The 27497-nt window shown below is 44.1% G+C and overlaps 1 protein-coding gene across 2 annotated transcripts in view; it reads left to right on the top strand.

The window, feature by feature from the left end:
- Nucleotides 1–27497, top strand: part of TAFA3 (TAFA chemokine like family member 3) — a 101823-nt gene that overhangs the window by 45656 nt on the left and 28670 nt on the right. The gene's annotated exons all lie outside the window — the stretch shown is intronic.

The following is a 27497-nucleotide window of genomic DNA, read 5'->3' as shown; positions in this document are numbered from 1 at the left end:
GTAAATGTTGTGGGAGGTGGGAGTGTATGGAGGCATTGGAAATGATAGATGAGTACACTGGAAATTCTTCTCCAGGTTGGATTTTAATCCGAGACAGGTAAGAATTTGGGGGGCCTCTCATAGAATCATAGAATTGCAAAATTGGAAGGGACCCCAAGGGTCATCTAATCTAACCCCCTGCAATGCAGGAATCTCAACTAGTTTATACATGACAGATGCCCATCCAACCTCTCCTTTTGAAGTGACAATTATAAACCCCTGAATCTTGTAATTCTCACCTCTCCTTTGAGCAATGAGGTCAGTATCTAAGCTGGTGAACTTCACTAGCAGTTTTACTTGGAGTCAACAAAACCATCGTCCTTTTCTGTGTAGATTTTGTACAGTGGCTCTGCATAGCCTCTAGTAGTATGTTTAAGCTGGGAACCATTGATTATGTTTATTGTAATAGGTTTTAGTATTTCTGGTCGGTTCGTAAGTAGCTTTGAGAAATTTCTATGAGTAAAGTGTCATTTCTGCCTCTGGCAGGGAACAGTGCAGCTGCTTCCTTTGAGGGTCTGGATCTGGGCAAGAGTCTGTCAGTTTCAGGACCTCTACCACAGAATTTTCTAGAGGGGTCTGGGTAGCTATCCTCTACGGATGATGGCAAAGAACAGAGAAATCACTCTGGTTGGAACCTGTAAGTCTAGAAAGAAACCCTTCTCCTGGAATATAAGCTGTTGGGTTTGAAACTGTTTCAGAGAATCTTTGTACTGTGTGGCCACCCAATTCAACCAGTCCACATTTATTTATATATTAAAATACGTTTATATTGCCTGTGGTCATACTGGATTACTGGAAAGCTGTGATTGGCAGAGAGTTTTCAGTATCTATATGTGAGATAAGATGGAATTTATGCTTACAGTCCTCACTAAGGATGGTTGATATGGTTTAGCTACAACTGCAGGACAACCATTTTGCCAGCCCGATGGCAGACATTCATGTGCATACTTCATATAAATGGTGGCATAAAAGCTGAGTGCATGTATCATCCCCATGCAGATTATTTTTGCAATATGCTCTGCAGTTTATGTGACAAGATGATAAAAATATGTTTCCCCCCCTCTGTGCTCAGTTAAGGTGTTAGTAGTAATGAGCAGTAAAAGCAGGTCTAGTTCTCTCTAGTAGCCATTTAATAATACATGTGTGAAAGGCAGAAGTGAGTTTAAAAACTTTAATTATTCATTGAATATTAGTAGTAGCGATGTGCTGTGCCGAGCACGGAATACAGATTTCTCACTTGGCCTCTAACTGGGATGGAAATGAGCGTGGGATCTTCTATGGTAGAATTCATTATCTGATTTGATGTTTGGCTGTCAGAGAGCTAAGGAGCAGACGTTTACCACATCTCAGGTCAGTAGCCTGAAAAGCTTAGAATCATTAGCAGTGTGGTGGTAGTGCCAAAAGAAAAATGGGGCCCCCTTCCAACCATATACTGAAAAGCACTGATTCTACTCGGGAATGTATAAATCATGGCAAAAATAGCATAGCCCCCATTCAGTTTGGGACCTGAATTTTGAGGTGGTCCCAATCTGACTCAGGATGATCCAGCAATGACCCAACCTGTATCAATGCCCTGAATCAAATAAAGGGGGCTTGCACAATGTTTATTTAGGGCTTTAAGCCACAATTAAGCATGTGGCTGAGAGTGGAGAGGGGAGGAGACACAGACATCTTGTGTTTCCTTCATTACCCCATTTCCTCATCACCCAACTTTTGGCCATCCTGGCTTGTTCCAGGTGGATCTGATCCAACCTGGTGCAATTCAGGGCTACTTCAACCTCCTCCAGCTGAATTTCAGGTTGACATGAATTGGACTGATTTGGTTTGGGATCTGAGTTTTGGCTGCAACAGTTCCACAGCCCTAAAAAGCAGCCTATTGTTTGATCTAGAGCAGGGGCCCAGGGTGGCCTGGGCCTGTTTTGCTGTGGTTGGCAGAATCCAGCCTATTTTGCTGCCTGCACTGCCACTGGCCCCACCACCACAACTGCACCTCACCTGCAGCTGCGTCTCTTCTGCTGCCACAATGCAGTGCAAGCCATGATAGTGCCGTGTTAGCAGCGACTGCAAAGGTGTTGTGGCGCCAGTGGCAGTGGCGCAACAGCAGGGAGGGGGAGGCAGTCAGATCACCCCATGGAAGTGCCAGCCTTGGCAGGGACAGACAAACTTCATGCTTGTTGAATCTAATTCATAACTTACTAGGATTCCAAGGGGTACCAGCCACCCTTTTTAAATAAATAAATACATACATACATACATACATACATACATACATACTAGAATTGCAAGTTTTAGATGTGTGTGTGTGTATATTAACAAGAAACCCAAGATTTACCAAGAAGAGCCAGATGGAAAACAGATATTTTGAAGAAGAGGGTTCCTTTGAGCATATTATGAGTCAAGGGAGTTGTTTTCAGTAGCAGAACTGAACTGAGATCAAAAAGTCCACTCCTGTTTATTTATTTCAGCAGCGTATTTTCAGTGGGCAAAGTAGTTTTATTGATGTCATTGCCATCATGGCAGACAATCTTCCCCCTTCTCTCGAGAAGGACCAGTGACAGAGTATCAGCTTTGCATGGAAGAAGGTCCCATGTTCAGTCTCTTGCATCTCCCCTTCCTGACACCTTGGAGAGCTGCTCCCAGTCCTGATGTAGGCAATACTGAACTAGATGGAAGAATGGTCTGACTTGGTATAAGGCTGAAGCAAGACTGAGCAAGCAGAGGGTTCTTGCTTTGGTTGCTTATGATGTTTATGAGGAATGAACATGTAATTCCTCCTGATGCTCAGCCTTGCTCCCATTCCTAGCCCTTCTCTTCTGGGACTAGGGATGGAAACAGGATACTGATCCTGTTTAAAGCAGCAGATAAAAGTGAACTAGTTGCTCCCACCTTGATCAGGCTTGCAATTGGGGGCAGGGGCAGGGGTTGCAGAGAGAAGGAAAGGCTGCTCTGCCTCCCCCCCTTTTTCCTTTGACCCAGAAAGGCATCAATAAAACTGCTAGCACAGTTGCAAAGCTAGGCAGTGTCCAGTATGGTTTCAGATAGATAAATTAGATAAGATGGGGAACTGCATGTTGAAATTCCTGCACTGCAGGGGGTTGGACTAAGATGATTCTCAGGATCCCTTCCAAATCTACAATTCTACGATTCTATGAGTAGTGTTCTGGAAGTGAAATTATCCCACACTGTATGTCAAAGGCAGAAGTGGTATTTCACACCCACTACAGACACCAGATATTTAGGGCCACCCCCAGCAAATGTTTCCATTGTTCACGCCTCAGATTCGCCAAGCATTGAATAAGTAAAACTTTTTTCAAATCAGAATGAAGCTGGCTTGTGGGAAACCACAATAAACACAAAAAACACAGGGGGGTGGTTGTTTTCCGAGAAACTCTGCCTGTAGGTGCCTGTGGATCCTGGCTAACATAATGTGTTCAGGGCAGAAGTGGGAACACACTGGATCCAAATCAACCGCTGAGATTAACCACTGATGTATACAGAGCCAAAGACTATGTATCACACATGGGAGACAGAATTCCCCAGTGTGAGTTAAGTCTGGCAACACAGTAATTGTCTGTGCATTTCTTAGAACAATTTGTGGATGATGCTGTTTCTGTCTGTCTGTATTTGTGTGACAAGTGATATGAGGAGCAATTGCAGATCTCTGGAGAAAGACTTTGTCCTTTCAAGTAATGGCACAAAGAACGTGTTTGGCTGCTCAGTTAAAGGTCAGTCAGAATCGGGCATGGTTTTAATTTTATTTTGTACATCCAGGCTTCAAAAGCTCTGTGCTTTTACAATGCATATATGCTCCTGCAAGATAATGTGTTTTCCCCCCAAAGTTCTGGAGGGAAAATAACAGCTAAACTGGAGTGAAAAGCATTGCATACAGTGCAGGAAATTGCCCCAGGCTCTCAAAGGGTTTCCTGCTGCTCAGCATTAAACACTCTCTGATTTGCCTTCTCAGATAGAACTGATAGGAGGTTTCTTCCAGCTCAGCAAGAAACGGAAAGGGGGGCAGTTGCAGGAGAAGAAAAAACTATTACTCTCATTATACATGCTCTCTAGAGCAGGATCCTCTCTTTGCACAGATGCATAATATGAAATGAAAGCCGCATGCAGATCACTGGAGTTTTGTGGCAATGTTAGCTGCCCCTAACAAGATAGACCCATTCCCATTGTCATCTGGCCATTACCATCTATGCCCCAATGTGTGACCATGAATATACTCCCCCTGAAATGTTTCAAGAATTTGTTTTTTGCAAATATGAACCACTTGATCTGCATCTCTTCTTTATCTTATTTATTTATTAACTTTCCATACTGCACTTCATCCAAAGATTGCAAGGCAGTTTACAATATAATAACACAAAAGCACATACAATTATAACAAATGAAAACAATATTCCCCACCACAGCTTGTTTAATTAGCCAAAGGCCTGGAAGAAGAAGAATGCTTTTTCTGGGTGCCTAAAGATATGTAACAAAGGCACAGAAAAGGCCCGTTCTGTGTTGCCATTCTTTGAACTTTTCTGGGCACACAAAGAAGGCCCTTAGATTATAGTTGCAGGGTCTGGGTCAGATACATCCTTGAGGAATTGCGGTCCTGAGCTGTTTAAGGCTTTATAGGTCAAAACAAGCACTTTTAATTGTGCCTGGAGATGAATTGGCAGCCAGTGCAGTTGGGCCAGGATTATAGAATTTTGAGGCTACAAAGTAATCTCTTGAGGCTGATTCAATTTAAGCACATGGGATCCCACAACTGGATATTCTATATAATTTAAAGTCATGGCATTCCAAATTAGAGGATCAATTTGCTTGTTAATTGTACCCATTGTTATGGTATGAGGTTCCATTACATTATGCTGTTCAATTCTGGCATCATAGCCTACAGATTTAAGCTGAATATATCTTTTTTTCAAATCACAGTATGTTTCTTTCAAAGGGAACAGCCAATATGGGGGTCCAGCAGTACCTATTTTACTTGTTTTAACAAACCCCCTAAAGTTCTTCCAATTAAAAGTAGTTATTGAGTACTCTTGTCTCATAGAAGAAGCCGTGGTTAAAGATAAACTGTCGGCAGATCTCCACTCTCTCTTAGTTAACACAACAATTTGGAACTGTACTGGAGAATTAGGTGCCCAGGTAACTGCAGAAACTACCATGATGTTGCAGAATGGTTCCTCAAAAATATAATATCCATGTTGTTGTTGTTGTTGTTTAGTCGTTTAGTCGTGTCCGACTCTTCGTGACCCCATGGACCAGAGAACGCCAGGCACCTCTGTCCTCCACTGCCTCCCGCAGTTTGCTCAAACTCATGCTGGTAACCTCGAAAACACTATCCAACCATCTCGTCCTCTGCCATCCCCTTCTCCTTGTGCCCTCCATCTTTCCCAACATCAGGGTCTTCTCCAGGGAGTCTTCTCTTCTCATGAGGTGGCCAAAGTACTGGAGCCTCAGCTTCACAATCTGTCCTTCCAGTGAGCACTCAGGGTTGATTTCCTTCAGTATGGAGAGGTTTGATCTTCTTGCAGTCCATGGGACTCTCAAGAGTCTCCTCCAGCACCATAATTCAAAAGCATCAATTCTTCGGCGATCAGCCTTCTTTATGGTCCAGCTCTCACTTCCATACATCACTACTGGGAAAACCATAGCTTTAACTATACGAACCTTTGTTGGCAAGGTGATGTCTCTACTTCTCAAGATGCTGTCTAGGCCTGTCATTGCCCTTCTCCCAAGAAGCAGGCGTCATTTAATTTCGTGGCTGCTGTCACAATCTGCAGTGATCATTGAACCCAAGAAAGTAAAATCTCTCACTACCTCCATTTCTTCCCCTTCTATTTGCCAGGAGGTGATGGGACCAGTGGCCATGATCTTCGTTTTTTTGATGTTGAGCTTCAGGCCATATTTTGCGCTCTCCTCTTTCACCCTCATTAAAAGGTTCTTTAATTCCTCCTCACTTTCTGCCATCAAGGTTGTGTCATCTGCATATCTGAGGTTGTTGATATTTCTTCCGGCAATCTTAATTCCGGCTAGGGATTCATCCAGCCCAGCCTTTCGCATGATGAATTCTGCATATAAGTTAAATAAGCAGGGAGACAAAATACAGCCTTGCCGTACTCCTTTCCCAATTTTGAACCAATCAGTTGTTCCATATCCAGTTCTAACTGTAGCTTCTTGTCCCACATAGAGATTTCTCAGGAGACAGATGAGGTGATCTGGCACTCCCATTTCTTTAAGAACTTGCCATAGTTTGCTGTGGTCGACACAGTCAAAAGCTTTTGCATAGTCAATGAAGCAGAAGTAGATGTCTTTCTGGAACTCTCTAGCTTTCTCCATAATCCAGCGCATGTTTGCAATTTGGTCTCTGGTTCCTCTGCCTCTTCTAAATCCAGCTTGCACTTCTGGGAGTTCTCGGTCCACATACTGCTTGAGCCTTCCTTGTAGAATTTTAAGCATAACCTTGCTAGCGTGTGAAATGAGTGCAATTGTGCGGTAGTTGGAGCATTCTTTGGCACTGCCCTTCTTTGGGATTGGGATGTAGACTGATCTTCTCCAATCCTCTGGCCACTGCTGAGTTTTCCAAACTTGCTGGCATATTGAGTGTAGCACCTTAACAGCATCATCTTTTAAAATTTTAAATAGTTCAGCTGGAATGCCATCACTTCCACTGGCCTTGTTATTTGCAGTGCTTTCTAAGGCCCATTTGACTTCACTTTCCAGGATGTCTGGCTCAAGGTCAGCAACCACACTACCTGGGGTATACGAGACATCCATTTCTTTCTGGTATAATTCCTCTGTGTATTCTTGCCACCTCTTCTTGATGTCTTCTGCTTCTGTTAGGTCCTTTCCACTTTTGTCCTTTATTGTGGAAATCTTTGTACGAAATGTTCCTTTCATATCTCCAATTTTCTTGAACAGATCTCTGGTTCTTCCCATTCTATTGCTTTCCTCTATTTCTTTGCATTGCTCGTTTAAGAAGGTCTTCTTGTCTCTCCTTGCTATTCTTTGGAAATCTGCATTCAATTTCCTGTATCTTTCACCATCTCCCTCGCATTTTGCTTGCCTTTTCTCCCCCGCTATTTGTAAGGCCTCATTGGACAGCCACTTTGCTTTCTTGCATTTCCTTTTCATTGGGATGGTTTTCGTTGCTGCCTCCTGTATAATGTTACGAGCCTCCATCCATAGTTCTTCAGGCATTCTGTCCACCAAATCTAAATCCTTAAACCTGTTCCTCACTTCCACTGTGTATTCATAAGGGATTTGACTTAGATTGTATCTTACCGGCCCAGTGGTTTTTCCTACTTTCTTCAGTTTAAGCTTGAATTTTGCTATAAGAAGCTGATGATCTGAGCCACAGTCAGCTCCAGGTCTTGTTTTTGCTGACTGTATAGAGCTTCTCCATCTTTGGCTGCAGAGAATATAATCAATCTGATTTCGATGCTGCCCATCTGGTGATGTCCATGTGTAGAGTCGTCTCTTGTGTTGCTGGAAAAGCGTGTTTGTGATGACCAGCTTGTTCTCTTGACAGAACTCTATTAGCCTTTGCCCTGCTTCGTTTTGATCTCCAAGGCCAAACTTGCCAGTTGTTCCTTTTATCTCTTGACTCCCTACTTTAGCATTCCAATCCCCTATAATGAGAAGAACATCCTTCTTTGGTGTCACTTCTATAAGGTCTTGTAAGTCTTCATAGAATTGGTCAATTTCAGTTTCTTCAGCACAAGTAGTTGGTGCATAAACTTGGATTACTGTGATGTTAAAAGGTCTGCCTTGGATTCGTATCGAGATCATTCTATCATTTTTGAGATTGCATCCCAGTACAGCTTTCACCACTCTTTTGTTGACTATGAGGGCCACTCCATTTCTTTTATGGGTTTCTTGCCCACAGTAGTAGATATGATGGTCATCTGAACTGAATTCACCCATTCCCGTCCATTTTAGTTCACTGATGCCCAGGATGTCAATATTTATTCTTGCCATCTCATTTTTGACCACCTCCAACTTACCCAGGTTCATGGTTCTTACATTCCAGGTTCCTATGCAATATTTTTCTTTACAGCATTGGACTTTCCTTTCGCTTCCAGGCATATCCGCAACTGAGCGTCCTTTCGGCTTTGGCCCAGCCGCTTCATCAGCTCTGGATCTACTTGTACTTGCCCTCCGCTCTTCCCCAGTAGCATGTTGGACGCCTTCCGACCTGAGGGGCTCATCTTCCAGCGTCATATCTTTTATATGCCTGTTGTCTTTGTCCATGGAGTTTTCTTGGCAGGGATACTGGAGTGGCTTGCCGGTTCCTCCTCCAGGTGGATCACGTTTGGTCAAAACTCTCCACTATGACCTGTTCATCTTGGGTGCCCTGCTCGGCATAGTTCATAGCTTCTCTGAGTTCTTCAAGCCCCTTCGCCACGGCAAGGCAGTGATCCATGAAGGGGCAGTGATCCATGAAGGGGGCAGTGATCCATGAAGGGGATATCCATGGTAACATTAAATTGAGGGTGACAGAGAAGCTTGGGATTCCAGGTATCATCCTTCTCCACAAAGCAATAGTTTACAGATAACTCTTCCTCTACAAAAGTCTACTTAATCAGCAGGGTGTCATCACACTGAGTGGTAGACACAATTGAAAATGGATGTGGGGGGACCAGGAACTTTTCCTTTCATGGATTCTCTCATTGGGTCTGTCAGTTCGCATTTCAGCTTCACATCACTCTTCCATCCTCAAAGCACTTCCAAAAATTAGTAATCTCCCACACCTCAAGCGTCACTTGTATTGGTCTAGGTATTATGCATTTGGGGGCATAATCTGTCCTTAAGGTGAAAAGTGTGTTGGTTCCTTGAGAGTGTTGATTAATTCTCTTGGACTACTAATATGCAGATCAGGATGCAGCTTATCCTTCAGATTTCACACTTCTCTGGATTTTGCAAAGCACTTCTTGACTCAGATCCCCCCACCAAAATGTACCTTATTTCAATACACATATGTCACGAGATATGCATTTGAAAACCCTTTGATTAGGTTATCCCCCCCCTTTTCCTCCCTGCATGTGCCCCAGGTGAATGTAGAAAGGAGTGGTTATTGCCATCTTGGTATGCACCCACCCAAAACATCACTGGGCAAGTGTGGCTACACGGCTTTCATTGCTGGGGGGCTCTACAGCTGTTTTCAAATGGACACACTGAAGGGTAGTGCAGAATCAGTCTGCAATGAGCTTTTATTTTTTGAAATGAAACCAGTTTCCCAAAAAGCTCTTTTCAGGGGTAAGAAATATGCAATAAATTTAGATTGTGTGCCGATTATGTAGGAAAAATGTACTTGGCCACCAGTGATTGCAGAATAAAGCATTGTGCGTATGCAGCCCAAGTCATCTTATGATGCTGAAGCAGAGCTGGCATTTCTAAGGAGCTGATGTCAGTAGGTCTGGTCTGAGCATGACTTTGTCAAATACCACCCATTAATTATACAACTAGCGGATAACACAAAGAGCAGATGAAAACCAGCACATGATTTTTTAAAAAGTTAAGCTTCTACTTTTATCACATTCCACTCACCTATCTGCCAAATAATTCTTTAAATTGTCATAGTGCTGTGTAACAGCTTATCTTCCATTGTGAATCGAAACACCTCTTTACGCTGGTTATGTGTACTTTTCATAATGTTCCTTGCAAAACTACAGCAGACTATCTGTGCAATAAAGTTTGCACAGGGAAATAAAGATTTCATGATTTTATGGATCCATGTTGTTATGTCTGCGGGAGCTGGAGTAAACGTGGTCTTGAGCTGCCCAAAATTAGCATGCTAGCTCTCCAGGAATAAATTTTGCTGACTGCTTAACTTCCCTTCCCTGGGAAAAGGCCTCTGCTCCACTGTCATGCCAGGTGCCTAATTTTCTTATGCCACTGCTGACCCACTTTTTTCTTTTATTTTTATCCTGGTGTGGCTTGGGGCTCTTTGGTTTTTTATGGCTCCTTGCCGGAGATCTGGAGCTCATTAGCAGGTGGGAAAATACAATTAGCCACAGAAGAATGATCTGGCAGCAGGATAAATAGCGTGCCCTGACAGCACCCACTCCAGCATAGGGAATCAGAGCAGTTTCATACCTATTCTTTATGGCCCAATCTCCTCTCTGTGTCACCTGTTTACACTGCCTATCGATTCTGTGCTCTGCACAGCCTGTTCTCCGATTGTTATTACAGCTACAGATGAAGCATGGTCTATGTATCTTTCAGAGAAGGTAGCCTGGAACAAGCCCAATTTGCTGCAGGAAGAGAAGCTTGCAGTGATGGCAGATTGCTTAAATTTCAAATGCCTCTCGCTTTCTAAGAAATTCTCTTCCCTGTTTCAGTCTTAGACCAAGACATTAACTAACACAAAATATCTGTTTATGACCACTTAGTTTAACAGAATGAGAAGGTTCCTGCAATCTTCAGAAATCCCTCACCATGAACTACAAGTATTACTGAGATGGAGATGTGCACCTATTGGCTAGTGCCTGTGTTGTCACTGATGATGGACCCTTTGCAGACTTACCAAAAAAAATACAACATGGAAAGAGGCTTATTGTTTTCCACATTGTTACCCATATAGACCTTCTTTAAAAAAATGCTGCCTTCTCTCTCCAGAGCAGCAGTAATTTCCTTTAGTTTCAAGAACCATAGTTAATTCTTTCCTTCTTTCTCTCTCTGAAGGATACATGCTTTCCCCCACCAGTATGAATTTCCCTCAAAGTCTGTTTCTTCACATGCATGCTAAATAAGTGAAAAGAATCAGATGGGAAAATATTCATTTCATCCTGAGATTCAAATATCATCTTACCTGTCTGCTATGACACACTTAAAAATAGTAGAAATTCCTACAAAATTAGGAATTGTAAATGAGAAATTCTCATCTCATTGTGTATTGAAATTTGATTTGTAACATTGTTTTTCTTTCTTTACAAGTTGTTCATTGAACTTCTTAGTAATTTAATAACAGCCATGTGTTTTTGGAGCTTTTAAAATAAATCTTAATAATCAAGAAGAATGAGTTCAAATCATAACAATGATTATTGTAAAGCAAACAGCTATTTTCCCTGTGAAACTCTCCCAGCAAAATGTTACTACCGAGAAAACATGTTATCAACATCCCTTCTGATGTTAGACACAGTTTCAGCTCCCAACCCTGCAAATTGTTTTCTCTTCCATGTTTCTAAAGTGCCTTGAGATAAATGGATTTAGACTAGAGTTGTCTTTTCCCCCAGACAGAGACTTTATGCATTTTTTTTTGTATATTTATATTTATTTTCAAGGATAATATTTAGGTACAGAATAATAAAAATGCATTCAGCAGTACAGATATTTGTCATTTTTAGTCAATAACAGTTATTGCAAAGGTTGATGAATTCAACACACCAACTGACAGTAGATAACTATTAACTCTAATTTCCAAAACGTTCAGAAACCAAAGTGTGGCTTCCGATTGGCTGCAGGAGCATCCTGCAGCTAATCGGAAGCCGCGCCAGATGTTTGGCTTCTGAAAATCATTTTAAAACTGGAGCACTCACTTCTGGGTTTTGATCGTTCAGGAGCTGATTTGTTTGGCTGCCAAGATGTTTGGGATCCAAGGTACGACTGTATTCATTTATACTAAAGCTAATGATCCTAAGGTCCATATGGTTAAAGCTATGGTTTTCCCAGTAGTGATGTATAGAATTGAGATCTAGACCATAAAGAAGGCTGATCGTCGAAGAATTGATGCCTTTGAATTATGGTGCTGGAGGAGACTCTTGAGAGTCCCATGGACTGCAAGAAGATCAAACCTATCCATTCTTAAGGAAATCAGCCCTGAGTGCTCACTGGAAGGACAGATCGTGAAGCTGAGGCTCCAATACTTTGGCCACCTCATGAGAAGAGAAGACTCCCTGGAAAAGAGCCTGATGTTGGGAAAGATGGAGGGCACAAGGAGAAGGGGACGACAGAGGACGAGATGGTTGGACAGTGTTCTCGAAGTTACCAGCATGTGTTTGACCAAACTGCGGGAGGCAGTGGAAGACAGGAGTGCCTGGCGTGTTCTGGTCCATGGGGTCACGAAGAGTCGGACACGACTAAACAACTAAACAACAACAAATGATCCCAAATTGCTACCATTCACTTGCTCTTAATCCCCAGGCCTGTCAACAAATTTGAGGGGCCCTTGGGCAAGGTATGCTGCCCCTGCAGTGCTACTTAGACAGAGGTTGCTCCCCCCCCCCATGTTAATATCTGTCCAACCAATCTTGGCAGATGGACCCAGGTGGTGCCTTGGGGACTGGAGCAGTGCTTCCCTCCATTTTAAGGGGTGGGGAGGGAACTGACCCTAAGAATCATATATCAAACAGCATGCATTAACATTTTAACAAAGCCTCCCAAAAAGCAAAAATAGGGACAGTAATTTACTCGGGTCAAGGAAAAGAAAATAAGGGCTCTTGCTGGAAGTTGAAGATAGCTTGAGAATTGAGGTGTGTCGCACTAACATTTGCTAAACCACGGTTTAGTCCAACGTGAACAAGCCACAGTAATTCTTGGATACATGCACCCCCTCTCCTACAAAGCCACAAGAAGCCTTCATTTTCACTTTAATTAGCCACAGTTAATTAAACCATAGGAATGGCTTTCTATCTCATTGTTCACAGTTACTCTCCTGATGTATAACGCCTACCTGTTCACATTGACAACTGTTTGTTTGAGTGGATTTCTGGGGGAAAAAATCTGAGTTATGATATCTCATAAGTTTTATCATACACCCTTTACCTTTGAGTGTTGCTCTAACCTTTCATTATCGAGTCATTTCATACTCCTCTGCCTCCCTTATTAAGTGGAGGTGGGGGAGAGATAAGATGTCTGCAAATGGAGACTTTCTTAGCCATCTTCATCAAAAGTTAAGTCTCCATATGCAGAAACTTTCAAGAGAAACTTCGGATTCAGTTACACTAAGCTGTTTGAGGTTAAAAGCCCTCTTCAGCTTAAGCTCTAAAAAGTGAGGAAATGCACAGTTCAGCTAATCTTAACCTTAAGTTGTTATGACTGACAGTTTATATTTTGTTCCTGTCAGCTACTATTTTCAGACCTTCAGATTTGCAGCAGGTACTGCTAAGAAAGTTACTACTTAGGTCTTCCATCTTAACTTATGGAAGACTTTGGCCTATCCCTCCGCATTTCATTCATTGGGGAAGAATCATAGAATTGTAAAGTATTATGGCTGACATGTTGTGTTATTTGTGGGATGCTTTATATGCTTTAAGCGGAGAGCTTTACCAAATCTGTATGAATTTAGTTCTATAATGATGCAATGTGGGAATGGGAAATGTCAAGGTTTCTAGCTCTAGCAATTTCAGCCACTGTTGGGTTCCTGCCAAATTTCCCAGCATTGACACTCACCCCTTTGGGCCTCCCTGTGTGGCTAGGAGAGTCACTGGTTCATCCTGGACTTAGTTAACAAGTTGTTTATCCAAAATCAGGAGTGTGGAACCCTTTTGACCCAATGGGCCAGGTCTTTATCTCCCCCCTCCACCCCACCCCTTGCACCAGCTTTGATACAAGGGTGGGGCTATGCACCTGTCATTATATAAGAACATAAGAAGAGCCTGCTGGATCAGACCAATGGCCCATCTTCTAGTCCAGCATTGTCTTTTTCACAGGGGTCAACCAGATGTCTGTAGGAAGCTTGCAAGCAGTTCTTGAGCAGAAGAGAACTCTCCCCTTCTGTGGTTTTCTGAAGCTCTGCACTGTATTTAGAAGCTCTGCACTGTATTAGAATATTTTCTTTGCTAATAATAATAATAATAATAATAATAATAATAATAATAATAATAATTTATACCCCTCCCATCTGGCTGGGTTTCCCCAGCCACTCATATAGTTTTGTTAGGTTATAGGTCAGTATACTTAGGCATTTAAAACAGCCATGGACATCTGCACAGATATATATCTGTCCAATTTGATTTGTGCGTGTGTTTTGTTTTTCATTATTGATTTTTTGTGTGTGGCTGAATTTGTTGAACTGCATGAACTATTAAAGATAAGAGAAAACCAACTTTACTTAGCTAAATTCAACTGCACTTTAAAAAACAATACAAAAACAAGCCATCCAGTTAAATTATTGGGTTGAACATGTGCAATTGTACAAAATTGAAACAATTTCTCTCTCTCTCTGTTCCTGCTCCCTGCAAAAGCAAAAAAATAAAAAAATAAAAAATCCTGTATGTGTTCTGTGTCATTACCGCTTGGATAAAGCACACAACAATAACTCATTTTAGTCAGATTCCTGTGTGGTAGCAACCAGCGCCAGAAGTCAGTGAAGGATTAGTTTCACATAGTACATCGTTAAACTATGGAACTCACTCCTACATGAGGCAGTGATAGCTACAAACATAGGTAAAGGTAAAGGGACCCCTGACCATTAGGTCCAGTCGTGGCCGACTCTGGGGTTTTGGCACTCATCTCGCTCTATTGGCCTAGGGAGCCGGCGTACAGCTTCCAGGTCATGTGGCCAGCATGACTAAGCCGCTTCTGGCGAACCAGAGCAGCGCACGGAAGCGCCGTTTACCTTCCCGCTGGAGTGGTATCTATTTATCTACTTGTACTTTTATGTGCTTTCGAACTGCTAGGTGGGCAGGACTTCAAAAGAGAATTAGACATATTCATGGAGGATAAGCCTATCAGTGGCTACTAGCTCTGTCCCCCTAGTTGACCACAGTAATGATTCTGAATATTAATTGCTGGAAACCAGAGGAGAGTGCTCAGGGCCTGCCTGAGGGCTTCCCACAGGCATCTGGGTGGCCACTGTGAGAACACTGGCCTGATCCCGCAGACTCTTCTTATGGGGATGGACTAACAAATTTCAAATTTAATCCAAACAGACTTCTACACATTTGGACATTCAGCACGGCTGGAAGAAGACTGCTCTCCCACTGCTAGAGCAGGTTCACAGCTTGGGATATATGTGCAGCAATGCAATGTCTCTTGTTAGTTTCCTACGACAAAGGAAAGGATAGATTTTCACTTATTTCTCCCATTCATTTCTGTAGGTTCATTTGTTCTTCATGGATTTTCATGAACGTTCATTCATTTTAGAAATTGCATTTGAAAAGATTTTGAAGGGGAAAGGAAATTCTGGTGCATTTCTGCTGGGTGGGATGCAATGTTTTTATCGTGTTCACCTTACTTTCAAGGTGGCCAAGTTGTGTTTGTGGTTTTTTCCCTTTCATTCCGTGATTCATCTCTCCAGTAGTCTTTACTTTGCAGCCTTCCTGGGTGCTGGCATGTCCTGAAAACGCCATGATGTTCTCAGCTGGGCTTTCTGGAAAGTTGGAGATACTGCATTTAACTGAGCACTATAGTTGTTTTGTGATTTATTTCTTTTTTAAAAAGCAAAGTCTTTTTTAGTTTGTGTTTTTACATAGACTTCAAAAACAATAAGTAAAGATTTAGAAGGAGAAAAATGCAAACCAAACCACGACCAAATAAGGAACACAATACAAAACACCTAAGGACTTCCCTTCTTCTCCTACTCTGGTGTCCTTTCTTTTCTCTCTCTTCCGTGTATTCTAAGTTACCAAGTTCTATCCTTCTTACTGATTATCTCCACTTCCTTTTATACTGCTAAATTTATTCAAGTCGTGCTAATCTGCTCACAAAGCAAAGTCTTCTTTAAAGCGAAGTCCCTACTTGCCAGACATAGATTTTACCATCCCAGTGGGAACCTAAAACTGTGTGTTAACTGTATACTGACCAAAGCCTTTCTATACACCAAACTTCACCTGCTGTTCAGAATTTGTCTGCCAAGGAGATGGGAAGATCAGTTCTAAGGAGTTTTCATTAGCTTGAATTTGTGGGATTTGGAAACAAAATAGATGCATTCTTTTTTAAAAAAATAATGATTTCAATGGTAGAGTTATATTTCTGACATCTTTTGGAAGTTTTTGTTGTCAGGGTGCCTCAACATGATAAAAATCTAATTCATTCTCTACTGCCAAATTAAAAGCCTGCTAGAGCCTCTTGAAGAGCCCCTGAACAAAGGAGTTTTGTCACTTCACTAAATGTAAAAGTTCTTCAGTGCTATCTTAAAGTAAAAGAGAAAGGGAAGGATTGCCATTCTTTGCCTGGCTAAGAGTCTTGGCTAAAAAGCTCTGCTAAAAAAATAAATAAATTCTAGTAAAAAAACAAAAACAAACCCTAGTGTTTTCAGCTGCATGAGTAAGCCTAGAGCATAAAGCAGGCCATGTAACTGTATTAACCTAGGCAAATTTGTATACATTCTTACAGCCTCTTTTAAAATTTAAGACTGTACCCTGGAGAGGATGGGAAAGAAAGAACTGAAGAGTTGTCTGGCATGTGGCTAGGAATGTGGTGTGGGGTCATTTGTGAGCATGATGTAGTTGGTTAGATGTCTCAATAATTGCATTCTGGAGTATGGAAAGAATCCTTGGTTCAGGGTTTAGGGAGGGAGACAGGCCTGGAAATGTGAAATTGGCAGAATTGGTATGTGTCCTCCAGTGTAATTTTTGGGAGTGAATGAGATGAGTTTCCAGCGCATTCTACTTTCCCAAGATGCTGTTTGAAATTCATGGCCCTTAGCAGCCTCCTGAATAGTGTGTGGAAGTCTTATCTTTTGCTACCCAGATTGAGTCTCTAAACTTCATTGTAACATTTCTGGTTACAATATACAGTGGTACCTCGGGTTACAAACACTTCAGGTTACAAACTCCGCTAACCTGGAAGTAGTACCTCGGGTTGAGAACTTTGCCACAGGATGAGAACGGAAATCGCATGGCAGTGGCAGTGGGAGGCCCCATTAGCGAATATGTGCCTCAGGTTAAGAACGGTTTTGGGTTAAGAACGGACCTCCAGAATGAATTAAGTTCACAACCTGAGGTACCACTGTAGTGCCAAGCGAATGCTCTGTCAGTGCAAAGATTTCCTCCAGCACCCCGAATCAGATCTGAGGAGGGTGTGGAGCATGCACGGGGGGGGGGGGGGGAGTCCAGCTGTACAAGAGGAAATCCTTGTGCACATGGGGCATGTTAGTTGCGTACCGCCCAAGATCTTCCTAAGCGTTGCCTCACACACATAGTAAACCAAGGCTTTGGTTTTCTTCTCTAGTTTTTGCTGGTCATTTGCCAGTAGACAACCCCTGAAAGAGTAGCAAATATGAAAATGGGTGTGAACGGAAAAAGAAAATTGCAGGAACAGAAGTGAGATGGTATAAACTTGCTACTCTCAGTCACTTTTCCTCCTGAGAATCAGCTAATGCTCCACTGTCCTCAGGCACTGCTCCCTTCAAAAAATACTTGGTGGCTGCTCCCAGCAACCCCTGAGGCAGTCGTCCACATCCCCCAGGCTACTTACTTAGGAGCCTCAAACATGATTGAGCTGCTTGTGGAACGTGAATGATAAGCACGCTCTGCTCATCTGGAGACTGTCAATTTGTAAGGGGAGAGAGGGTTGTTATTCTTGTGCGGCAGACCATCAAAGAAAAAGACACCCACTCTTCTCCATTTTCATCGTCATGCTGAGTGGTACTTAGGGGAGAACATAAGATAAATGGACTCCATTGTGTTGCTTGTGTAAACATAATAAGAGAAAGAATGTGCTCCAAAAGAACTTTAATAACCCACAAAGGCCAGGTGAGAGATGAAGTTTCTCATCATCATAAACACATAACCCAGGTTTATGAAGCTTCTCCACTAATATGCTGGTTTATTATTCTGGTTTGTTAATGGATGTTAGCCTGAGTCCCCTGGTTTGAATGTAACAGGAAACCAACTCAGACTTAATGCAAGCTTGGCATGAAGCTCCAAGTGAGATCATACAATGCAGGAGTGCTCAACTCTGATGTTCATGCATGGTTCATAAACCATTTCTTTCTTCATTTATATTAATTGCTTGTATCCTGCCTTCCACCAAAAGGCCACAGGGTAGGATGCAACACATTAAAACTGTTGTGACGTGGGGTTTGTGATTTCAGCTCTCTTGACATAATATGCTAGAGACAGTTCTTTAGTAACACTTCTTTATTAAAGCAAACAAAACTGAGACTTGAGGAGGGGAGAGCTACATTTATAGGGACAGGGAACAAGCTAGAAAGGATACATTTTAGAGGGAACAATATCAGGCAATCACAGTCCTGCCTTTTGGAGGAAACCAATAAGACAGAGGATCCAAATACAGCAGCTTAAATGAACCAATAGTAGCTGTACCCTCTGGAACCAAAAGACAGTTACTTTACCCTAATGCAATACAAATAATAATAATACAGATATAAAATCCTTTGACTCAATACACAACACCCCTCCCCCCCTAGTGAGCACAGCAGACGTAATCTCTCAGGTACTGTGGGGTCCTACAACTTCTACTTGATCTCCTGACAACAGGTGTTGCCGGTTCTGGATTGGGTGTCACCTGTGGTAGGGGGGCTGCTATAGGGGTTTTGTCAGGAACAGATGGAGTCCCAGACATCTCAGGGTCCCCTACCTGTACCTCGTCATCCTGAGGACCAGCAGACCCTGGTTCATTTGCTGAGGCCCCTGGTGACTGCACCTCTGGGCCATTTTCACCCTGGTCTTGTAGCTCTGCGTCGTTAGCCAGGGATGAATTATCAGACTCCTCTCTGCTGAGCGCCCGGCGCCTCAGCTGATCTATATGTCTCTTCCAAACTTGCCCATTTTCCAAGGTCACATAATAGGACACAGGTCCACTAGCCCGGGTGACCACACCAGCCACCCACCGCGAACCTCATGAATAGTTCCTCACCCAGACCAGATCTTCAGGGGCGAGATACCTTGTTGTGTCAGTCTCAGCCTGGGGGGTTGCTCTTGCATTACGGTTTGGCATTTTATCCGGGTGGACATAATCCAGCACCGTTACCAGTCTTCTACCCAAGAGCAGCTCAGCTGGCGACTTGCCCGTTGCAGTACACAGCACCTCATGCTGCAAAAATAACATTCGCGCGATGCGAGCTGACCAGTTACCCTCCATTAAGCGCGCAATGGATTCTTTGGCTGTTCTTACCATGCGCTCCGCCTGCCCATTGGAGGATGGGTGAAAGGGCGCGGGTGTGACCCCTCTTATGAAGTTATCAGCCAAGAATGCCCTGAATTCTTGGGATACAAAAGCTGCCCCATTATCTGATACAATGGTCTCAGGTAACCTGTGGGTTGCAAACAGCTGCCTCAACACCTTGATTACGGCAGCTGATGCCATGCTAGGGACCATCGCCACTTCTAACCATTTGGAATATGCATCGACGATAACCAAAAAGACCTTCCCCTGGAATGGCCCAGCAAAATCTAAGTGCAGCCGGCTCCAGGGAGATCTGGACTGCTCCCACCAGTGAACTGGTGCTCTGGCCACTTCTGGCCGCACCTCTTGGCATGCCTTGCATGTTCGTACCCATTGTTCTATGTTCTGGTCCATTCCAGGCCACCACACATAACATCGGGCTAGCGACTTCATCCTGACCATTCCCGGGTGTCCCATGTGAAGCATCTCAAGAACCCTGTTTCTCAGTGGTGCTGGGATGATCACCCTATCTCCCCACAGGAGACAACCCTTATGCATGGACAACTCGTGCTGCCTTGTCGCATAAGGCCTGAATTTGTCTTCATGCGGACCACCTGGCCACCCCCTCCCCACCCAAGTAAGCACACGTGAGAGAACAGCATCTTTCCTCGTTTTCTCAGCTATATCAGTAGCCGTTACAGGAGCCCCCGGAAGTGTTTCCAGCATCAGCATGTGCTCTGCTGGAGCAGGATCCTCATTGCTCCCGCCAGGAAGGGGCAATCGACTCAGCGCATCAGCGTGGCACAACCGCTTCCCCGGCACATGGGTCAAGGTGTACTGGAACCCGTTCAGGAATATAGACCAACGCAAAATTCTGGGGGAGAGAATTTGTGGCATTTGTTTGTTCAGGTTGAACAACCCCAACAGTGGTTTGTGGTCCGTTTCAATGGAGAAATGGCGACCGTACACATAATCATGGAACTTTTTGATTCCTGCCACAATTGCAAGTGCCTCTTTGTCAATTTGAGCATAGTTGCGCTCCGTGGCCGACAACGTACGGGAATAGAAAGAGATGGGCTTTTCCGACCCATCCGGTTCCCTATGACTCAGCACCGCCCCCAGACCGTATTGAGAGGCATCACATGCCAGGACCAGCGGCTTCGACTCATCATAATGAGCAAGGACACTCCTGCTACTCAGCATTCCTCGCAAGGAGTCAAAAGCCTTCTGCTGCTCCTGCCCCCATCGCCACACATTCTTTTTCTGCAACAGTCTATGTAATGGTTCAGCTACCGAAGCTTTCTGGGGTAAGAACAAATGATAAAAGTTAATAAGTCCCAGGAATGACTGCAACTCTGTCTTGTTCTGTGGTCGTGGTGCCTTGATGATGGCCTTAACCTTAGCATCTGTGGGGTGGATGCCTGATGCATCAATTTTAAACCCCAAGAAATCCACAGTTGGCACCCCAAAACTGCATTTTTCCTTTTTTAGTTGCAATCCCACCTCCTTGAACTTGAGCAACACTGCACGGACACGCGCAACCAGTTCCTGTGGGTCTTTTCCAGCAATCAAAATGTCATCAAAAAATGGCAAGACCCCCGGCAGACCTCTTAACAGGCGTTCCATGAGCCCTTGAAAAATCCCTGGGGCCACACAAACTCCAAATTGTAATCTGTTAACTCTGAACGCCCCTTTATGTGTGACAATAGTCTGTGCTTCCGCTGATTGTGGGGTTACTGGCAGCTGTTGGTAAGCTTGTGCCAGGTCAATTTTGGTGAACACCTTGCCCCCAGCCAGTTTAGCCAACAGATGTGATACGACTGGAATGGGGTATGAGTTTCCCCTGAGTGCCTTATTGATAGTACATTTGTAATCAGCACAGATTCTGACTTCCCCATTTGCTTTAAGGGGCGTGACGATTGGATTCTCCCACTTAGCGGAGTCCACGGGTGAGAGAACTCCCTGCTTGACCAATTTATCCAGCTCTGCTTCGATCTTGGGTTGCAGTGCAAATGGCACTCGCCTTGGTTTGAGTCGGATTGGGGCCACCCCAGGGTCCAATTCGAAGTCAACTGGGGGCCCTTTATAACAACCCAGTTTTCCATTAAAGAGACCAGCAAATTCTTTGCATAATGCCTCACTCATCTCAGGGCAGGTTTGGATTGAATTAAGCCCTGATATACTCAGTCCCAGGGCGGGGAACCAGTCAGTGCCCAGGAGACTGGGGCGACTGCCCTTCACAATCACCAGTTTGAGTACCGCCTGTTTGTCCCGGAACTGTACTCTCACGGCACACATTCCCATGACATGGATGCGGCCCGCTGAGTATGACTGCAAAGTTGCCGGGAAGGGCTCCAGAGGGGGCAACTTACCCCTGGGGAAGAATGTCCTCGCGGTCTGGTCCGACACGATAGTGAATCCAGATCCGGAGTCCACCTCCATGTCGCACAGCTGACCCTCAATCTTCACCTTGACGTGTGCCTTGCCTTGCGCTGGAAACTGCACGACCCTCCCGTTGATCTCCGTTACGTAGTGGCAGTTCTGTAGAACGTGGGTGGGTTGCTGTGGGCGGTCTGCGATGCTCTAGTCTAGGTGCTCCTGTCGCTCCCAACGCCGCCGATCTACAGACCCTGGCGATGTGACCTGTCTTCCCGCACGTCCGGCACATAGCATCCCGGAAACGACAACTCTTCTGCTCATGGTTTCCACCACAACCAGGGCACCTGCCTCGGTGATCTTTGTGCACTGTGCAGGCCTGATGCACTGACTCGACCCCACGGACTGGGCTCTGGCTCGAAGTAGCCTCTAGCTCGTCCATGGCATGCGCAACTTCTATCTGTGGCTTAGGGCCCCTGCAACTGGCATCAAGCTCCTCTCTTTCATAATTCTCCGTGGCGGTGGCCTCCTTCAAGGCTGAAGCAAGGGTAACCTCTTCTTTAGCCACGATGCGTCTTCTGGCTTTCTTGCTGCTCAGACCACCGATAAAACGATCCAGGAGAGTCTCTTCCAGATCTTGGAAGTCGCAGTGCTGAGCGAGCTTCCGCAGTTCAGCTAGAAATGCAGATACAGACTCCCCAGCACGCTGCTGCCTCTTATGAAACTCCATCCGCCGGGCCATCTTGGTCTCAGTAGGCGCCAAATGGCTTGTTATGCAGGCAAGAATATATTTGAGAGATGTCTCACTTAGCTTCGCTGGAGCAAGCAATGCCTTGGCCAGCGTGAAGATCTCAGGCCCACAGTAGCTCAGGAATGTGGCCCTTCTTTTGCTGGCATCGGTGATCCCTTGAGCCACCGCGAAGAACTCGAAGCGTTCGACGTAGTCTTCCCACGTGTGGGGCTCTGATGGCTGGAAGGGCTCCAATACCCTTGGACTCTCCATTGTCCTGTGGGCAGGGTCGTCTTCTCAGCTGGCCAGTGAGTCTTGTTTTAGCTTCAATCCGGACTCTGAGGCAGGGCTGCGTTAACCGCTCCTCAGCATTCCGGATCCCATCCTCATCGCCAGTTGTTGTGACGTGGGGTTTGTGATTTCAGCTCTCTTGACATAATATGCTAGAGACAGTTCTTTAGTAACACTTCTTTATTAAAGCAAACAAAACTGAGACTTGAGGAGGGGAGAGCTACATTTATAGGGACAGGGAACAAGCTAGAAAGGATACATTTTGGAGGGAACATTATCAGGCAATCACAGTCCTGCCTTTTGGAGGAAACCAATAAGACAGAGGATCCAAATACAGCAGCTTAAATGAACCAATAGTAGCTGTACCCTCTGGAACCAAAAGGCAGTTACTTTACCCTAATGCAATACAGACAATAATAATACAGATATAAAATCCTTTGACTCAATACACAACAAAAACCATACAATGTTGTTGTTTAGTCGTTTAGTCATGTCCGACTCTTTGTGACCCCATGGACCAGAGCACGCCAGGCACTCCTGTCTTCCACTGCCTCCCGCAGTTTGGTCAGACTCATGTTTGTAGCTTCGAGAACACTGTCCATACAATACCAAAGCACAAAAAAGACTTAACGAAAATCCTTTAGTTCATTCAATTACAGTGCCTACCATATCTGAAAACAATATTAGGGGTTTCATACTCCTACAAACCAAAGGTCTGGGAAAGCTAAAATGCTTCGGTTTGCCACTGGAACCCACTTAACATGGCTAAAATGTGAGAGGCGAAATAGAGATAAGCAGTTGTAGCTTGCATTGAATGTGCCTTCGAATACAGTTTAGCACTTAAAGTAGTTGGGTTTTTTAAAAACAAAATTTGTATACTGCATCTAACTCATCAGTAAATAAGAGCAGGATTAGGAACTGTTACAGAATTAATGGAAGATTACACCTAAAGAGCTGTGTCAATTTAATAAAGCTGTAACAGCAGCATTAGGTGTTATTCCCCCTCCCCCAAGACAAAAGTGTGAGTTGGATGGGAAAACAGAAAGGATGCTTGTTACCGGTAATTTGCAGAGGGTAAAAAAAAAACCCTGGAAGGATTGCAAGCAATAAAATTATAGGCTAAGAATTCAGAATAATCTTTGCCAAATGGGAAATGGGAAATTTGGTCACATTTGAAAAATATGAACTACATTGTATCCATCTAGGAGAAAACCTAGGTTTTCTGAAAAGCAGTCTGGTGCTATTCTCAGTGGATATGTTGTCGCTCTTTTCCCTGTGTGCCTTAGGTACCCAGCCACCTCGCTCATACAACCAGTTCTTCTTCTAAGTCTCTGACTGTCATTCTGCAGGGCAGCTGCTCTGCTGAGGCAGCTGTGTGGTTCCTGCATGGATTTCTGAAGCTCTTTCTGGCTCATTGAGCACCTGAGACTCTTCAGCATTTTGCACATCTCTGAGCACCTGCTATTATCTCGAGCTCTTTTTTGCTTCCTAGCCTGGTTGCCAGATCTAATGAACAAATTGAGCTAAGCTGGCCAGAATCCTTTACTGAGACCTGTAAGAGGCTGGCAGAACTTGACAGAATGATGCAAAGGAGACAAGCAGCATTTAGCAGGCTCATTTGTGAATTGAGGAGAGAGAGAGAGAGAGAGAGAGAGAGAGAGAGAGAGAGAGAGTCTTCTAAATGGGCTTTGTGTGGTGGCCAAGAACACTTTCCTGGCCTGTGTGGTTTGTCCTTATGGAACTATGGTATGCAAGCTCATGGGTTGCCACCCAAGTTTCAGTGTTTCAGTTGGTAGCCTATTAGACTCACCCATAAACTTATTTTGTGTGTTTGGATGGATGTTCTCTTTCTTCATATAGTTACAGAAGCTGATTAGGGATGGGAATAGCCACTCAGAGTAGATATGCAAATAGATAAATAATAATAATATCAATAATGCTTACAAGTTACACTAAGGGAAGCTTGCCTGGTGCTTTCATTATATATCTTTAAGCTCCAGGGGAAAACATGCTTCTTAACCCAGGTCTTGGCTAATTAAATTATCTGTGGCTAAATAAAATGTCTGCCATTAGGCTATGTATTTTTGTTTCTTTATACAGTGGTACCTCGGGTTGCATACGCTTCAGGTTACATACGCTTCAGGTTACAGACTCCGCTAACCCAGAAATAGTGCTTCAGGTTAAGAACTTTGCTTCAGGATAAGAACAGAAATCGGGCTCCGGCGGCACGGCGGCAGCAGGAGGCCCCATTAGCCTTCAGGTTAAGAACAGTTTCAGGTTAAGAACGGACCTCCGGAACGAATTAAGTACTTAACCCGAGGTACCACTGTACTGTAAACTGCCCTGTGATCCTTTGTTGAAGAATAATAAATAAATACTTGCAGAGGCTGTGCTCATGACACTTGCCAAACATATATATAGAGAGATTCTGTTGTGGGGAAACATTTTCCCAGCTGCTTTCTGAAGGGAAGTGGATAGTTTCAACTTTACCATATGCTCTTAGATTAGAGATTCAGAGAAACCCTGTTCAGGCTTACAAAACTGCATAAAGTGAACATGTGAGAGAGGGCTGCCATGATCAGGGCTCTGACATTGTTTTTGTCACTTTCTGCAACTTTTGGAACAAGGAGCCTCCTCGGCTCCCCTGTGCCTTCTAAAAACCTGGCTTTCCACTTGTCTCTACACCCCCATGTGTTCGTTCTGGAGGGCTGAAGTTACAAAGGAAAGATATTCTTAAGACTCGTATAGATTGTACTGTACTTTGAAAAAACCATAGTTGGCAGATGGGAGGCTCGGTTTCTTTCTCTTTAATCTTGAATTTACTGCTCCTTTTTTAAAGGGAGTATACGATCAAGGCAAGACAGGGGGAAATGAAAACAAATACATATATGTTGCGAAGAGATTCCACAGAGGCAATAGATGGGAACCAGAGTTAGATTCCGCCCCCCCCCAAAGGTGGAAGATTTATTGGGACTAAGCCAAATTGTTCTGCTAGTTTGTGTACTCAGATTGTGAGTTTTCTAAAAGAGATGGTGTAGCTTATACATAAATATCAACAACCTCAGATATGCAGATGACACAACCTTGATGGCAGAAAGTGAGGAGGAATTAAAGAACCTTTTAATGAGGGTGAAAGAGGAGAGCGCAAAATATGGTCTGAAGCTCAACATCAAAAAAACGAAGATCATGGCCACTGGTCCCATCACCTCCTGGCAAATAGAAGGGGAAGAAATGGAGGTAGTGAGAGATTTTACTTTCTTGGGCTCAATGATCACTGCAGATGGTGACAGCAGCCACAAAATTAAAAGACGCCTGCTTCTTGGGAGAAGGGCAATGACAGGCCTAGACAGCATCTTGAGAAGTAGAGACATCACCTTGCCAACAAAGGTTCGTATAGTTAAAGCTATGGTTTTCCCAGTAGTGATGTATGGAAGTGAGAGCTGGACCATAAAGAAGGCTGATCGCCGAAGAATTGATGCTTTTGAATTATGGTGCTGGAGGAGACTCTTGAGAGTCCCATGGACTGCAAGAAGATCAAACCTCTCCATACTGAAGGAAATCAACCCTGAGTGCTCACTGGAAGGACAGATTGTGAAGCTGAGGCTCCAGTACTTTGGCCACCTCATGAGAAGAGAAGACTCCCTGGAGAAGACCCTGATGCTGGGAAAGATGGAGGGCACAAGGAGAAGGGGACGGCAGAGGACGAGATGGTTGGATAGTGTTTTCGAGGTTACCAGCATGAGTTTGACCAAACTGCGGGAGGCAGTGGAGGACAGAGGTGCCTGGCGTTCTCTGGTCCATGGGGTCACGAAGAGTCGGACACGACTAAACGACTAAACAACAACAACAACAAGCTTATACTAGTTTACACACAGGTAAGAACCCTTCTCTTCCCTTGGAGGCCTGTCTCTTGCCCAGTGTGGCTTCCATTTGGTGCCAGGTTAAGGCCTGATCCGGGCATTGGGCCAGCTGAGAGTCATTGATTGCCACTCAGTTTTTGTGATCTGCTCACTGTCTTATAGTTCACTGCTGATTATTAGTGGTTTTATTGAGCTTTCATATGTTGAATTATTGCTTTTAAGAAGTGTACCCTTCCTAGATATTGATTGATATAGGGCATTATAAAATTAAATGAATACTGAAAAAACAGTGTGTAGGATCTTTTGGCCTTCAGCACACAAGATTAAATATTATTTATATGATTGCTTTGCCTCGCTCAAGTAAGATGATCCTCCAGCTCATGATCTGCATTTGTGTACATCTTCTCTTTCAATTTGGTTGTTGTTTAGTGCTAACCATAGATTGTCATTATGTGCATATTAGCAAACCATGGTCATTAGTTGTCCTTTACACCAAAATCAGAAATCCACTCCAAATCATGGCCGGAAATGGTTATAAATTCACATGTAGAATCTTGTGGATGATGTATAGCCAAGTCATGCTCTGAGTAGACCTATTGATTTCAGTGGATCTACTCTGAGCATGACTAATGTTGGATAGCACACTGTATATCTGGTATCAGCTAATTGCTAGGCAATCTTGTCAATGAAATATAGAGGAATGAGCCAATGAAGTCAGCACTTTCTCATAATTGATTCCTGATCAGCATGAAAGTAAGCACTTCGTTAAAGAAGCACTAAGCTTCCTAAGGTAAAGGTAAAGGTACCCCTGCCCGTACGGGCCAGTCTTGACAGACTCTAGGGTTGTGCGCCCATCTCACTCAAGAGGCCGGGGGCCAGTGCTGTCCGGAGACACTTCCAGGTCACGTGGCCAGCGTGACAAAGCTGCATCTGGCGAGCCAGCGCAGCACACAGAAACGCCGTTTACCTTCCCGCTGGTAAGCGGTCCCTATTTATCTACTTGCACCCGGGGATGCTTTCGAACTGCTAGGTTGGCAGGCGCTGGGACCGAGCAACGGGAGCGCACCCCGCCGCGGGGATTCGAACTGCCGACCTTTCGATCGGCAAGCCCTAGGCACTGAGGCTTTTACCCACAGCGCCACCTGCGTCCCTACTAAGCTTCCTAAGTCTTGCTTAAGTTTGAACAAGTG

This window comes from Podarcis gaigeae (assembly GCF_964106915.1).
Source record: "Podarcis gaigeae genome assembly, chromosome: 6".
Lineage (NCBI taxonomy): Eukaryota > Metazoa > Chordata > Lepidosauria > Squamata > Lacertidae > Podarcis > Podarcis gaigeae.
The sequence above is the reverse complement of the archived record's forward strand: the minus strand, read 5'-3'. Positions and strand labels throughout refer to the sequence as shown.